This window comes from Cryptomeria japonica, chromosome 9, assembly GCF_030272615.1.
Source record: "Cryptomeria japonica chromosome 9, Sugi_1.0, whole genome shotgun sequence".
Taxonomy (NCBI): Eukaryota; Viridiplantae; Streptophyta; class Pinopsida; order Cupressales; family Cupressaceae; genus Cryptomeria; species Cryptomeria japonica.
This window is the reverse complement of record NC_081413.1, coordinates 548602128-548620617: the sequence shown is the minus strand read 5'-3', so window position 1 is coordinate 548620617 and position 18490 is coordinate 548602128.

The following is an 18490-nucleotide window of genomic DNA, read 5'->3' as shown; positions in this document are numbered from 1 at the left end:
AAAAAATAATAAATATCATTTTAATCTAGGGATATACAACACACCACCAATCCTTTTTATTCTACCATCAAGAAACCTGATCCTAACTTTACCATGACCAACAATATCTAAATGTGAATCATCACCCAAGTACACCTTACCTCCATTAAATTCCTCATATTCAGAAAACAAATCTTTATTGGAAGTCATATGAAAATATGTACCTTAGGCACCTAATCATGCATCATTACCTTCATGAGTAGCCAAACCTATAATGAATGCATCACTATCTCCCTTCCGAGACTCAAAATCAGAATCGTACTTCTTCTTTTTCTTCTTCTTTTCTTCCTTGCAGTCCTTACGGATGTGTCGTGGTTTACCGAAATTCCAACATACGACTTGGGACTTTCCAAGATATTTTGATCTCCCTATGGACTTTGATTTATTACACTTCCAATTCTTCTTGCCTTTTTCCTTAGGTCTTCCACTAACAATTAGGGATTCCTTTGAATTGATGGATACCTTCCTTCGCATATCTTCACCAAGAAAGGCACACACCACATCTTCAAACATCAAAATAATAGAAGTACTACCTATAGCCATAACAAGAGAATCACATGAATCTGGTAAAGAACTAAGTAAGATCTGACATTTCTTCTCCTCGTCCATATTAACACCAACATATGCCAATTGAGCCACCAACATAGTAAATGCTTCCAGTTGGTATGTAACACATCCACCCTCTTCCATTATCAAGGAATACAATTTATTCCTCAATAAAATTTGATTCAATAAGGATTTCACTTGATACATTTCACCAAGCTTATTCCATAGCTTATGGGAAGAGTTCTCTTCATGGACATTGATCAGAACAAAGTCTTCCAAGCATAATTTGATTAGACCCTTGGCTTTTCAGTCCATAACATCATACTGAGTAGCCATAAGTAGGATCTATAGGTCTTGAGACATTCGCATCAACATCATCCCATATATCTCAATCTATTAGTAGATCTTCTATCTTCAGCTTCCACATCTCAAAATTACTTTTGTTAAATTTCTCCACCTCTATTCTCCCTGACAAGCTTGCCATCTGAAAATTCTTGCAACAAGATCAAAAAGTGTCTTATGCACAAGCTCCCACTCAAATCTAGATTAGTTTAAAAAACCCAACAACCCACAACTGAAACCAAAGGTGATCAGGCTCTTATACCACTTGTAAGGAAGTTAAGTAGTGGAACAACTACCTACACTAACTTTGAGAGGAGGGTAATGCAAAAAATTTTACAGATCATTATAGCAGTTATAAAAACTTAACAGAAATAAACATAATATCATGCATACCACAACACAGGAACACAATGATTTACGTCAGGAAAACCCTTTTGGGAGAAAAAAACCACACTCCAAAAGAAGCTCAATATATTATTCAACAATCAATAACATATTACAATATACTTGCAGAGCAATCTCTTCATAGGAGTACCACTTGTAGACACCTAAAATTGTCCTGTCTAATTAAATAAATATCTTTATTTATTTAATTATTTTAACCTAATTCTTCTATTAATTAAATAAATCTTTATTTATTTAATTAATTCATTTATCCTCTTCTAGCCTTATTTCTCATTTAAATAAATACATTTATTTATTTAAATTACCCTTTTCCTAAATTAAATAAATATCTTATTTATTTAATTGGTCCCATTTCCTCTATTAATTAAATGAATCTTTATTATTTTAATTAATTCATTAGCCTTTTCCACCCATGACACATGTCATTCATCTCTTAATTCCTACACTACCTACCCTCTCATTATTTTCTTATTTCTTTTACCTACCCTCTAATCTTAGTCGACCATTTATCTTTTACACCTCTCAATCTTATCCCTCCATTTTTTATACTGTCTTCTATATAAGGAGATGCTTCCTTCATTATCAACCCTAATCATTCTAATCATTGTATTCAGCCCCCAACTACTCTACGCTTTCGAACTTTCATATGCGATCAAGCCTACTTGCAACCACATTTCCGTTCTTTGTTGAGCTCTTGTGCACACATAAAATCTGAGAGCAAATATATCAAGTAAGATCAATGGAGATAGGAAGAATGGAGATTCAAACCCTATTGGACATGTGATGGTACAATCTTTGTGATTTTATTTGATTTGCATTGTCTTAGGTAATCTTCATATGTTATGTTGGATCTTTGTTGTTGTTAGGCTAGGGTTTTGTGGTTGAATCTATTTAGTCTTTCAATATTGTTTTATCCATTTTCACCATAAACACCACTAATCAGAGACTTAGAAGTAACTCAATATCCCACTAACTCATTTGACTGCAAAATCTGACAAAACATTCCGATGAAAGTCCAATTATTATTTGTTTCATCGGGTACCTGTGTAAAATTTTTATTTTTTTTCGTTTATGCCCGACGTTCGTCGATCTTGCGACACTGTGATTTTTGTCGCTATTTCGACATTCCCTTTAAATTCTGGACCGATGGGTATATGGTTAGCATTTATCGGGGTTCTGACCAATGTTTTTTAACAAATAAAATTGATTTCAACAATTTTTCTATAAATGCGACCCAGTGCGGCTAATGCTTGTCAAAAAGCATTTATTCCGTGCAAGGGATTCTGGACCCTTAGTAGGGGATTTTGACTAAGGCAGAATTAATGGAAAAGAATACCTTGAAGATTTTGGCAAGTAAAGAACAAATTAAATTCTTAATTTTTGTCTAAGAAAGATATTTATTGCTGATAGAGAATCGTTGCATGAATATAGTAGAATTAATGGTAGTTGGGAGTCTGGTCATATCTAAACATAGAAATTTGAACCAAAAGCAGGAAGTACGTCAATTAATGTAGGTGACTATCAGTTTATAGGGCAGATGAAATATCTTGAATCCTTTTACATCATGAGAAGTAAAAATTAACTCAAGAGTTAGAGGAAGTTTTATGATACCAAGGAAGAGTCTCTCAAAAAGTAAATTTGGTAATACAGTTAATGATGAGAGTAGAATTGGTAGAGCAGAAAGAAGTGTTTTAGAGGGTGGAGCAGAGAGAGAAGAAGAGAATAGAGAGTCAGGAAAGAGAAGAAAAACATTGAATCTGTGCATAGCATGGTGTAGAGAGCAGTGAATAGAAAATAGAGGAAAGTGAAGAGTTCGGAGCAACAAGATGATAACAAATGTAGAAGAGGGAGAGGTTCAAAGTAGAACCAAGAGTTACAAAATATTATTTGTAACAAGGTATCTTTATTGTAACAAAAAAATGATCTTAATTTTAATTCATCTGAGTTGTTGCTCAAAATAGGGGTTGGTGATCATTTGGGATTCTGGACCCTTATTAGGGGATTTTGACCTTTGAGGGTCTTTTACCTTGTGTCAAATTAAATGCATGCACTTTTATGGCTGACTCTTCAACTTGATCCATTGTAATCAAATTTTCATATACTTGGGAGCTTGGTAAAGAAAAATCGTGTCAGATAATATTATTTCAGAACAAAATGAAGAGACAATTGCTAGATTGTGGGCTAGATTGAAAAGAAAGGGTGATGGGAAATGTTATTGTCCTTGCAATAATTGCAAGGGCTTAAAGATGAGAAGACTTTCGATCACAACAGCTGAGAAACATTATAGGCAGCATGGTCGCGTTGAAGGGGGGCATGATTATCGCCCATTGGTAAGATGTTCATTATATGTCTTTATATTGATTGAATTTATAAATGTTTATATCATTTTAATATTTTTATATATACAAAAAATAACTTGATCATGATCATGGTTTATTTGTGTCGATCATTATTATAAAGGTGGGGTGCCCTAGGGCACATAATATGGATTATCATGGCTCGGAGAATGTGGTTTTGCAAGCGAAGGAACATGGTGATGTGAATATCGAAGATGAAGTTAATGATCCTATGGAAGAAGGTGATCATGCACCAGAAAACACAGTTGAAGAGGATGGTACAAATGCATTGATCTATGACACATTTGGTGGTGCAGTTAATCATGATGATCAAGAGGACTTTGATGATGTTTATGATTTACCTGTACTTGAGAAGGCATACAAGCCCCTTTATGCAAGCTCCAAAACAACTCTTCTCTCTATTGTATTGTTGGTGTTGAACTTGAAAGTTATGAACGGTTTATCCAACATAGCAATCTCACAAATGTTAAGGTATCTCATATATGTCATCTTTTTTCATCTTTTTTTGTTGTTAGTTCATCACTAGTAAATAAAGGATGAAATATGTACCATTAATATTATTTATATTAACAAATTATTTTTTTGTTGTAGATTGATAGGTGATTTATCAAATATTTTACCTCATTCATACCGATATTTATCTACTATTATGAAAGATGTTGGAATGGAGTATCAAGCAATAGATCCATGTCCCAATGATCATAGAATATATCATAAACAACATGAATTTGCAACAGAATGCCCAGAATGTCATATCAGTAGATAGTAATTAGATCAACTAAAAAAAAAGGTGCCTCGCAAGGTTCTTCGTTATATTTTCATTATTCCACGTATGCAATGATTATTTAGGTGCGAAACCTTAGTGCAATTTATGGATTACCATGCATGGAATATAAGTGGAGATGATATTCTTTGAATGCCTGCGGATGGTTCTGCATTTAGGGACATGGAGAAAAAATGGCCACACTTTAAAGAAGAACCTCGTATCTTCGGCTTTCATTGGCAGCAAACGGTGTCAATCCATTTGGAGAGCTGAGATCTATTTACTTGGTGTGGCCTGTTTTTGTTATCAATAATAATATTCCTCCATGGATGTTAATAAAGAGGGAACACATAATGTTGGCAATGATTATTCTAAGTATTTGTTTACATCAATTTTCTTTAACGTAGTAGCATCTCATTTATCTTATTTGTTGCATAATGATTTATATTTTTTCATTTAATAGTCATGTACATTAATTTATATATATTGTAGTAAAATGGTTATAATAATTATGTAATGTTTATGTTCATTCAACTAGGTAAGTACCAAGTTAAATATATGAATGTATATATCGAGCCTCTTATTGACAAGTTACTAAAGTTATGGAATGGAATCACTATGTATGATGTCTCAAGACCAATAGGACAAAGACAATTTCAATTCCATGCAATTATTGCATGGACAATTCATGATGACCCAGGGATAACACATTTTTGTGGTATGTTATAACGTTTGACTGCACTTTAATGATATTTAATTTTATGAAGTAGATATTATATGTAATTATAAAAATTGGCATATTTAATCTAATTATATATGATCTTGCAGGTCTTTGAACAAAGGGAAAACTTGCATGTCCAGTTTGTGGTCCAAAGATGAAATCTCATCGTTCGACAAGTTTAGGAAAGCATGTGCTTGATGAGTATAGGCATTTCCTCCACAAAAATCATAAGTATCAAACTACTGAAAAATATATTTTCAATGGGAAAGAAGAGACTACATCAAAACCACGAAGAGTGACACCTCGCCTATGGAATTTGGATTATAATAGAATTAATCATCAACGTTATACATCAGATCAAATTGTTAATCTATCATATATGATATCTTTGCAGTTTATATTTTTGTATTGTATTTTGTTTACTCATGTTGTAATTGACAATTATTGTCATTGTTTATTTTGTTTAACTTATATGCTTCATGAAGGTTGTCAAGGCATTAACGGTTGACTTCCACGAGGACTGAAAAGTTATCCCAGACAATTTAGTAGGTTGCCCTATCATGGGAAGCTACAAATTATGCATTTGTTTGATACAATGCATATCGAAAAGAATATAACAGAAACGTTATGGAAAATATTGGATGGAACGCACGACAAAGAAAAAATTGTCAAAATTTGTAGTGACATTTAGGAAGCCAATCATGCATTGAAAAATGGCATTCAATTAAATAGCGATGGAGACCAAATTAATATAAGATCCCTTCCTTGATTATTAATAGACCATCAAAAAAATTCTATAAAAGAAGTCATACAAAAAATTCGATTTACCACATGATTTGCAGCGAGCATAAACAATAGCATAACAAAGAAAGGTGAATTTGGGTCAAGGATGAAAATGCATGATTGACATACCTTCATTAAGGTAATTATTCTAGTGTGTGTGTGTGTGTGTGTGTCTATATATATATATATATATATATATATATATATATATATATATATATATATATATATATATATATATATATATATATATATATATATTTGTATACTGCATCTACTTTTCAGTGTATTATGTTTACTACTTTTGGAAAATAATGAAAAGATCATTTTATAATTGTTGCAATACGTTCTACCTCTATCTCTCCCAGACAACTTCGACAACAATGTCAAGCCAGTTACATATGATCTTGGAAAATACATGAGGTAAGTAGCGATATTTGTTCAATTCATTTTATACATCTTATATTTTCTATTTGTTTTACTTGTTATGTAATATATTAAATATTTTTGTTAAATCTCGTTAAAATATTTTCTCCTTGAATCACTTGTAGATGGTTGTCATCTAAAGAAATCCATAAAGAAGATATAAATTTTTGGAAGAGAAAAATTTCTCATCTAACGTGTGAAATGCCAAAGTGTCTACCTTTGACATTTTTCAATGCACAAGAACACTACCTCATACACCAAGTTGAGGAGATTGAATTGTGTGGACCTGTACACACAAGGTCAATGTGGATGGTTGAGATGTACTTGAATTTTTTAAAGGCTTTGGCTAGACAAAGAGCACATCCTGAAAGTTCTATGGTGAAGGGATATATGGTATACCAAACCATGGTATACATAACTGAATATCTTCCTAAGTTCACAACAAAGATCCATGTAGATCACATTTGGAATCCCAACTCCATTAACAAATTCGAAGGGGAGTACGTGATGGGGAAAGGTAGATTGAGGAAAGTGAAAGGTAATTATAAGATAGTCATTGAGTTTAATTAGAATACATTTTACATTGCCTTCAATTGCTTGAAAAGAAACAATAGATAATTGTCATATAACTGTATGGTATTCTTCACAATTAGTTTAATTGAATTTAACTTTCCTTTTGAAAGACCAATTAAACAAAACACAATAGGCCACATTATTCTCAGATGTATCTTGATGATCAAACTATGAAGCAGCATACAATTTATTCACACAAGGATTTAGAGAAGCTATCTCCAACCATAGACAATAACAACAAAGAAATGACTTGAAATGAAAATATCCACAACACAAGTGCAAATAAGAGAACCGAGTTTTATATATTATCTCGAAAATAAAAGTCTTCTATTTGAAACATGAAATTGTTGATAATGTCTAACTAACTTGTAACTTCTCCCTTTTTTTTAAAAATGCTTACATCAAATATTTATAACATGTCATAGGGTCACGCCCTTTAAAGAGTCTCTTGAAAATAAACTAAAAGATTAACTTAAATGGAGCCTAATGATTATCTAGTTGAGCACAAGTGTGCTTTGGTCAAATGATCCAGATACTCCCTGTCACAATGGGTGTCACAGTTGTGTATTATATATCTTGCTTCAATCTTTATTGTCACCATATTCTCAATGAAATCCATCACCATGTCAGTATCTCCACCTTTGGCAGCCTTCATAGAATCTTTGAGTATGTGTTGACACTCTCAAATCCAATCCATCTTTTTTCCCGGTCTCCATCTTCATTGAGCAGGGGTGGGATGCCATTTGATCCATCACTTAGAAAATCAGCACCTTTTGATCTTAACGCATCCAAATACTTTCCATGTTCCTTAACCAATCCTTCACAGCCTTTGACAGCATCTGAATTCACCTCATCTTTTCCTTGGAGCTCTTCAAGCTTATCATGAAGTCTTTTCTCTAACCTTTCATGGTCCTCGATGACCGACTGGTTCTTTGAGTAAATTTCCCAATATTTATCCATCCATACCATCCAATTGGTAAACCATTTTTGAACAAATCTACATAGTGTGACGCTTTCCAGTTGGGCTTGGAGCTATAAAATTTCTTCCTTAAGTTTGTTGGCTTTAGTGTGTGGCTTTGAGCTTTCACCTTGTGTTAACAATTTTTGTGGCTCTTTTTTCTTTAGTAATTCCTTTAAATGATCAATTTCTTTACTCAATCTGATGTTCTCTACCCTACGAAAGTCATTCTCTTTCAATAAAAATTGAATTTGGGCTTTATTGAGCTTGGCAACATTAACACCCAGATCATCAGTGACAATTGGATTTCTCTCTCCTACCTTCATTGTCATGATGTGCCCAAAAGCTTTCTGAGTATCAATAATCATTGGTGTCTTCTGTGAAGGGTACAAAGACCAAATTAGCATGGAGTGTTCATCAGGATTATACATGGAACCCATATAGAGTTGGGTTACACCTTTTGGAGACAATTTAGTTTATCATAAATATCATGGAGGAAACTACCAAACACCAATGCTGAATTTAAATCTCATCCAAGAAATATCAAAACACTTGCATCCTCAAGTAGCTTCCTCCCTCTTTCAGGGATCATCTGAATCGTTTCTTTCTTAACTTCACCTTTCAAGGTGACCAACAACTAATTTTCATTAGAGGTATTCACCTCTCATGCATCTTCCCTTACTACTTTACCCTTTATCTTATATAAAAAATCTTTAAATTTTAAAGACTTTACAAAATCATCATCTGACACAAAATCTTAACAGGGTAGCTGCCTCAGATCCTCTTCAATTGGCACGTCTTCCTCTAGATCCCTAACATGAGACACATGTTCTTCAATCATTATTTTAGAGAGTTTCTCAAAGGAGAGTTCATCATCACTTGATGATGATTCTTCATTGCTTGATGATGACACATCAATTCTTTGTATTTTTCTCATCTTGTGCTCCATCTCTCTGTAGTGATTGTCAATGGCCATTTCAGCCTCCTTCTCATCCAGGTTCCTTATCAAATAATCCCTCACAAATGGGATATGCTCATACTCACCAAGATTTTGCTTTCTCCTTGCAGCATTAAGGTATCCTTCGGGGTCAAACCCTTTTCTTAGTGCACCTAGCTTCATGTTGTAATGGACTAATTTGTTCACTGTGAGCTCCTATCATTCCTTTCCAATGATAGTAAATTCACCAATTCATATGGTCCCTGGCATAAAATCATGTTTGTCATGTTTTCTCAAGTGTATGTGACTAGAAATTCCCATTTGTCTAATAATTTCCAAATAAGCTATCCGGTTGGGCACTATCTTAGGTAACAAAAATGGAGAAACTTCAAAGCCTAAACCCTAATCATTGTTATGTCTCAGAAACAATACCATTCACCCCAATTATGTTTGATTGTCTCAGGTCTCCCAAATTCTGCAAGCCTTATGAACCTTTTGATCTCATGTGTGAGTGCGGAGCTGCATGGGTGATCATAGAATTTGTATAAACTTTTGACAAAATACTCCTCAAAATGAATATAATTTGATCTGACAAATCTACAATCTCATACTGAAGTCCATAATTGGACTGGAAAAGGTTGGTTATCATTATCAAGCTGTCTAATTCTCATCTCCTCAGGCCAGATGCCTAGATCTTGGCCATAGAATAATATTATGTGCATCAACAAAGAATAATGTGGAAACAATATTTTAGATGTATCATTCTTCATGGCAAGAAGGATCAAATCAATTTGTCTAGCAATGAATATGGCAAAATCAAAATCTCTAGCATTAAGGCATTGAATGTCCACTGCAATCACCATGGATTCTATCATCATGAAATCTGGGGTATTGAGACCAAGGACCTGGACAACTGAATAGTATGTATACCTTATATAGGTTTTAAACAAGTTTACATGGAATCTGAGTCCTTTCTCTACTTCCAGTGGTGCATCGAGATTGAGAATTTGAAGGGATTTACCATGGTTATTACAAGGTCATTCGAGAGAGTTGGAAATGAGCCCTATGTTATTCCAAGCCAATGTGAGCAGGTATTTTACTTAGAGGTTCCAAGTAAACTGGGTTGGTCTTTTGTTGTTAGACATGATCCAAGAGGAAGGTTGGTAAAGTATAATGTGGTGGAAGAAGAAGATACGAAAGAACTAGAAGATGATGTAGATGATGATCAAGATTAACAGTTTGTTGATGATGTGCCTGACAAAGATGTCGATGAAGAGGAACTAGGTCATGATGATCTAGGAGTTAATGTTCATGAAGATGATATTCATGTGCATGATGACATTATCGAAACTGGTATCAATGCCAATGATGATGATATGATGGATCCTTACAATGTCGAATCTGGATTGGATGATACAAACAAAGAGTTAGATGAAGAAGAAGATCAATGACATTGAAATGTATGAGTTTGTTACTACTTATTAGATTGCCATTAGTTTTATGTCAAAGTTATACTATACACTCTAGTCGGTTACTATTACCGAAATATTCAGTCGGTATGCACAGTCTAGTCGGTTACAGAAGAAAGCAGTCACAGAACGCAGTATACACCGAGTTGTCTACCGAGTATCTTTTCATGTCTACCGAGCAGCAAAGATGACACACTGAGTGAAACGTGTTACCAGATTCATTGAACCTAGACATGCATATGAAAATGTGTTACAAGATCGAGGCACATCTAACTGTTATCACATTGGAAATTGCACTAGAAGATTGTGTATGATTTCAAGGTCATCTAACCAATGAAATATTTTACATGGTTATAAATCATGTTTGTAAGATCGAAGTAATGAATTAGATCATCATCTTAAGAGATCTATTTATACAGCATAAGTTAAGGTTGTATGTATGACTATAAGAAGACTGTTACAGAGACACAGAGGTCACCGAGAAGGTTTTCAGAGAACAGTCAAAGAACAGAGTAAACAGAAGGGTTTACCGAGTTACTATATGGGTTACCGAGGTATGCTATAAGCAAGGTAATCTATTCTGAGCACATAGAATCTATTATAACATTTCAGATGTAAAGTTGCAGATATTTGTAATGATTTTATTGTAATATTGTGAAGTTGAAAGAGAAACCTTTAACAGGGTAAAAGACTCTAATCAAGTCTATAAATTGTAAAGCCTCTAACCAAGTGCAGCATTTAGATTAAGTGTTGTAAAATCCTTTAGCAAGGTAGATCTAATAGATCTTGTTACTCCTAATAGGGTAAGCTATTAGAAATAGCTAAACATGTAGCTCTAACCAAGCACTCTTTATTATTGCAGTAGTGAAGTTGTGGGTGCCATCCCCATCACAGTTTTTCTCTCTAACCAAGAGTTTCTGCGTAACCAAAATATATGTGTTATGGAGTGAATCATGTATGATTGTTATCTATTTGTTTTAACTTTATTTTATGTTACTGCACTATTCGGTTTATGCATAACAGTAAAGATATTATTCAAGAAATGTTTTGGAGTACTGATTCACCCCTCCCCTCTCAGTACATTAGCTTTCCATATTGGGCCTAACAATTGGTATCAGAACCTGAATCTTGGAAAAGGGTTTAATTGCCTAAAGAGAAAGATCTTATCAATGGAAGGCTATAAACAATCTTGGAGGATTGTGTATCTGCAAGAAGAACTGGATCATGCTAATCAAGTGATTGCAGACATGCAAAGGCAAATGCAAAAATCTTTGAAAGTAAGAAGAAGATTATCTGATGATTTGCAGGACTCTCAAGAGTTAGTGGAACAAATTGAGACATCATCTGAGAATAGTATATCTGAAGAAACTGAAGAAATGATTGGAGTATTGAAAGAAAAGAACAAAGCACTGGCTGATCAACTAAAAGCAATGAAAAGAGAACATGAACATTTCAGCACACAGATAACTGAAAATATAGATGCATTAAGAACAACTGAGGATAAAGTAAGAGATCTAGAAAGAGAGAAACAACAACTTGAAGTCTTAGTATCTGATAAGAATGATGAAATCTCAAGGTTGACCGGAATTCAACAAAACCTATCAAATCAACTAGGTTATGCACATCATGAAGCAATTCTGAAGAATGATGAGAACCAACCATTGAGACTTGAAGTATCAAGGTTGACCGATGAACTTGAAACAGAGAAGAAATCCAAAGAAACACTGAAGAAGAGTTATGAAGCATCAAAGATGTTGGATGAGCAACTGAATACAAGAAGACCCAACAAAGATGCAGGACTCGGTTACAAAGGAAAAGACTCTACCGAGAAAGGAATTCATACCACCGAGAGAGGAGAATCATCAAAGCAAGCTGGAAACAAGAATAACATCAAAAGAAAGAAGCCTATTTGCAACTACTATGGAAATCAAGGTCACACTGCCAACATATGCCAAATCAGAAAAGGTAAGCAACTGAATGTCACTAAGTCTAATGGTTATTGTTACAATTGTAATATGGTCATGCATCTAATCAATGTAGGACAAAGTCTGTTAACAATTATCAGAAGGCAAAATTCAAAGGGTTTTGTAGAAACTGCAATAGATATGGACATAGTACCGAGAAGTGTTGGTTTAAGCAAAAGAACTACATGTGGTCTACACACCGAGCAAACACTAGAGTTTACCGAACTTACACATATCCTTACCGACAATATGCAATAGTACCATGGGATTACAATACAAGGATATGGTGTGAATGTTGTGGAATATATGGACATATTAGTGCTAACTGTTTTATAAGGTTTGGAATGAACAACCGAAGATCATGGAGAAATCCTGGTATGGCATGTTTTCATTGTCACAAAGTTGGACACTTGGCTGGAGATTGCAGAGATCAACCTAGAAAAGACACTGAAGAAATAAAAGAAAAATTACAAATGATTTGGAAAAAGAAGGAAATTGTGTCAAATAAAGAAAGCACCTTACCTACCAAGTTAGGTGCACCTATTCCAAATTAATCGGTAAAGGTATGAAGGGACTGCATTCTCTAAAGGTCAAAATCATAACAATTCCTCTTCTATTATGTACTAAATTCAAAATCTGCATAGTTAAGATGTATTAGTAAGTTTGAAATTCTATCAAAGTCTTTTGAAGCACTTTACAGGAAACCTGTCAAGTCGGTGAATACAGGAAGCCTATCAAGTCGGTAAATGAAGAAAGTTTGGTTACTCGGTTAAAACAAAAAGGAGAGTAAATTGGTTAAAAAGGAACCAAGTGCATTTAATGTTTTTGACCTAACCCGCACGGAGCCCGATAAGGTATTTTGTGTACTTAAAAGCATTTTTGTGGTCATTTACACTTACCAAGTTTTTGAGAGAGCAGAGCAAGCGATTCCAAGGTGATCAAAACCTCATTCAAAGCAAATCCAAGGTATTTACATCAAATCTCAACATATTGTTAAGCTGGTTTACCGATCTTATCTAGTTGCCATTATCTGCTAAGTATAAAGCATCTGTCGTTTGAAATCCTGAAACCCTAAGAACTCTTTATTAGTTTTTACTTGAAATGTTAAATGGCACCCAAGATCCAAGATCCCATAGTTGTCAAGAATGTAGAGAAGCCCTCACTGAAATACTCTTTGACTCCCAAAGTTGCTTTCAAACCGGATGACAAAACTGCCTTTTCACTCATCCCGGACAAAGTGTTGTTAGTCGAAGATGTGAGATTCTTCACCAAATGTTGTGTTGAAGAACTCGGTCATGTTGAAATCAGAGACACCTATGATGAGCTATGTACTGATAGTAAATTGAACAGCAAGTATAAACACATCAAAATCAAAGGATTAACTGAAGCCCTAACCTATCCTCGTGTGTTCAAACCCCAGTGGGTCAAGTTTGTTCTAAGCAAAGTTCATGATAATTTCATGTGGCTAGAAGAGCAACCATTCAAGATAACCAAGGAAATCATTCATCTGATTACCGGTTACCCTATCTATGATCATGCTCGAGCCTAGAAGATGATATCACAAAAGGAATTGATTAGTTTAACTGGAGTAGAATCTGATTACAGAGGACTCAAACTGAACAATGTCACTGATGCAGAACTTAAGTATTCTATTAGAGTAATTGGTTACTGTTTCTTCCAATCGGCAAAGGGAAACAGTGTACCCTGTGCAGCGGTTGACTTAGCTTACAAAATTGTGAAAAAGGGAATGAAAATTGACTTATGTGAGGTGTTATTGAAGAACTTGTTTGAGAATCTGAACACAATCAGGAAGCCGAAGAAGAACAACTCGGCTAATACTCTAAAGTTTGGATCACTACTGGTATGCATGTTTTTCTACTTTGAAAAATTCTTTCCATCAGTCGGTAAAGTAGTTTGGGAGCTACACCGACCAATCACCCATCAGATTAATGACTTCATCAAGAAGTTAGGAGATAATTTCAATGACATCATGGATGATTACTTCAGTAAATTTCAAGAGAAAATGCATAACAGGTACCGAATCCCACCCCGGCTAGTAGAGAAATACAAAGATGATATATGTTTTGAAGTTGACACCGATTACTGTTATGTGAATGTTGTGGAACCAAGGACTCAATATTTGCCACCTATGGGTTACAAGATTGACTTTGATATCACAAAATAGCAAATTGATGCATTTCTTACATTACCAAGGCATGCTACCGAGCTAAGATATGGAACCTATGAAGAAGTAAAGGAAAAGGTAAAAATGAGCATTGTAGTACCACAAGCTACAAGAAAGGCTACAAAGATGATTAAGGCATTGTCAGAGAAATTCAGAGAAGACTCTTCCTCTACACCTGTCAAAGGCACTCTTGTCATCACCGAAGAGGAATCAGAAGCTCAAGAGGCAGCTATAACATTGAGCACCGAATTGCCTAAGGGTAAAGTGTTAAAAAGAAAGAAACAGGACACTTCAAAGGCCCTACCGACTCCTCCAACAAAGAGACCTAACACAAGCGCATCTACAGCATCACCGAGTAAGAAACAAAAGAGTGTTACTTCTCCCAAGGTAACAAAGACATATAAGAAATCTACTCGGAGACTCATTTTGGCAAAAGATTCTAGTGATACAGAATCTGAGGATGCAAACAAATTCCAGATTGTCAAGAGCAAGAAGGTAAATATACATAGTGTTGAAAACTTTTGTGCTAATCTGAAAGAATATGGAGGATTTGGTTCATTTAGATATGTTAAGTATGAAACTAGAAATAATGATGAGAAGAGACAAATTGAAGAAGCTGTCATCTGCACACTTCTAAAGTTCTGGTTAGCTCCATTGGAACTAGCAAAGTCACTTCCAAATGAACTTTACTTGCATATTGATAATACGTGGAAGTATGCAATGGACTCAGAGAAACAAATCAAAGAAAGAATTCTAGTCCATCTCTTTCCTGATATGTCAGTAGTTGAAATAAAGGAACATCTGACAACCTACAATTCAAAGTTTCTTGTCAAACAAAGAGCCTTAAAACTGATGAATGGGCTATATATTGACGTTGAAAATGAGACAAAAGCAAAGTGGCAGGAAATCTTCAAAATCAAGGATGTCGATGAACAAACTACAGTTGAAATCGTTGATGTCACCGAGCACGATCCTGATGTCACCGAGCAAGGTCCTGATGCTACCGAACAAGACCCTACTGACACTATTCAAATAGATGAAGATGTCATGGATACAGAAGCACTAGAGCAGGAAATGATAGAAGGTACTACATATGCAAAACTTGTATCTAGTGAATCTGTTTTAGAACAAGTTCATCCTTATCCCCCGGTCAATCAACCTGTCTCTATCGAAACTCCTCAGGATACAACACAAGGCACCAAAGGTCACAAGTCTACAGCAGGAGAAGATACTGCTCTAGAATAGACCTCACAAGCACCTTCAAGCACTGAAAATGTTGCAGCTGAGACACCTAGTACCGAGACACCAAAAGACACCACAGAGGCTACAGGAACCGACCAAAGTGTTCCCTCTACTGAGCAACCTACCGAGGGTTAGAAAGCCTCCCAAGCTATTGTCTTGGTCCAACCAGCCAAAGGTAAAGAAAAGAAAGTGAAAAAGCATAGTTTCAAAGTTGATTTGTCTAAACCAATAGTGTTGCCCAATGTGGCTATATCAAAATTAAAGGGCAAGCACTCATTGATTTTGGTGAACTGTGCAAAGCAAAGGCCGAACAAGAAAAATAGATGGCCATACAAAAGAAGAATAAAGTACTTCAGAAGGTGAAGACACTACTATTAGATATGCTACCTACAGCTACAGTGTCAACCAATGTAGCCATCCATATTCAACTGAATGAACTCCTTAATCAAATAGAAACATCTGGAGTTGATGCATCTGAGTATTTGAGCAAGCTAAAAGACAAGGAGCTCACTACAAAAATGATAGAAGAGGTACAGAAAGCTCTAGCCATTGGCAAAGTCAAACTTGTCAAATTTATTGCTCAGTTGACTTCTCAACTCAAGCACATTCATTATTTATTTCAAAAACTCTGCACATTTTCTTTATTCATTAAAGACATTAAGAATAAAATAGAGACAATTGAGAAAGAGATCACCAATCTCTCAAGCAAGTTGACCACAGAGCCAAATTCAATTCAAAATTTTTATACAAGGTTACAACAGCTCATGGCTCAACAATTGGACTTAAGAAATGAAGAACACAAGATCCGGATGGACATAATGACACTTCAGACATTATTCCTTCCTCATCTTTCATCCGTCCATGAACAGATCAACCGAGCCACATACTTGTCTACTACACAAGAGGGAAGCACTCTTGATGGCTTAATATCACTATTGGCTGATATTCAAGCGCAAAATTCTTTAATGGACAGTGTAAAGGATGCACTCTCTATCGCTCTCATTGACACTCAGCACAAGTACAAATCTATATTTGACCAGTTACCGCCCCTGGATGGAAATTAAGTTTTGATGTTTGTCAAAAAGGGGGAGTGTGATACAATATATTTGAGAGTAATATGATATAGTCTTGGGGGAGCAATAGAATATTTGGGGAGTGATACAATTTTGATACAGTATTCGGAGTATAGTATATAGGGGGAGTATACCGAGCAGAATAAACATAATATCCAAGCGCAGTATACAAAACAGTAAGCAAAGCACACAGAACAGAACCGAGCATTCAAAATCAGAGTTTTCAGAGTTATGTACAGTATAATGATAAGGGGAGCATATCTGAATATACTATTTCATTGACTATTGTATATACTGTCAGTATAATAATTTTGCAAAGTATATAGATTTCTGAGTTATAACTTTGAAAGTAGTTTTTGTCAAACATCTCAACTAATGTCAAAAGGGGAGATTGTTACTACTGATCAGATTGCCATTAGTTTTATGTCAAAGTTATACTATACACTCTAGTCGGTTACTATTATCGAAATATTCAGTCGGTATGCACAGTCTAGTCAGTTATAGAAGAAAGCAATCACAGAACGCAGTATACACCGAGCTATCTACCGAGTATCTTTTCATGTCTACCGAGCAGCAAAGATGACATGTCGAGTTGATATACACCGAGTGAAACGTGTTACCAGATTCATTGTACCTAGACATGCATATGAAAACGTGTTACAAGATTGAGGCACATCTAACCATTATCATATTGGAAATTGCACTAGAAGATTGTGTATGATTTCGAGGTCATCTAACCAATGAAATATTTTACATGGTTATAAATCATGTTTGTAAGATTGAAACAATGAATTGGATCACTGTCTTAAGAGATCTATTTATACAGCATGAGTTAAGGTTGTATGTGTGAGTATAAGAGGACTGTTACAAAGACACAGAGGTCACCGAGAAGGTTTTCAGAGAACAGTCAAAGAACAGAGTAAACAGAAGGGTTTACCGAGTTACTATAAGGGTTACCGAGGTATGCTATAAGCAAGGTAATCTATTCTGAGCACATAAAATCTGTTATAACATTTCAGATGTAAAGTTGCAGATATTTGTAATGATTTTATTGTAATATTGTGAAGTTGAAAGAGAAACCTTTAACAGGGTAAAAGACTCTAATCAAGTCTATAAATTGTAAAGCCTCTAACCAGGTGCAGCATTTAGATTAAGTGTTGTAAAATCCTTTAGCAAGGTAGATCTAGCAGATCTTGTTACTCCTAACAGGGTAAGCTATCAGAAATAGCTAAACATGTAGCTCTAAAAGAGCACTCTTTATTATTGCAGTAGTGAAGTTGTGGGTACCATCCCCACCGTAGTTTTTCTCTCTAACCAAGAGTTTATGCGTAACCAAAATATATGTGTTATGGAGTGAATCATGTATGATTGTTATCTATTTGTTTTAACTTTATTTTATGTTACTGCACTATTCGGTTTATGCATAACAATAAAAATATTATTCAAGAAATGTTCTGGAGTACTGATTCACCCCTCCTCTCTCAGTACATTAGCTTTCCATATTGGGCCTAACATGAGTTATGTGATTATATTATCTATTTGATATTGATTTCTTGATAGAATTATATTTAACTTATATGGCTACATAATTAATTCATTATGTTTTTAATGCCATTACATAATTAATTCATGATCTATATTTTGTTTATGGAATGTACCTAAGGTTGGAGCTTAAAATTATCGGTTTTATAATAGGAAGCTAAAAAA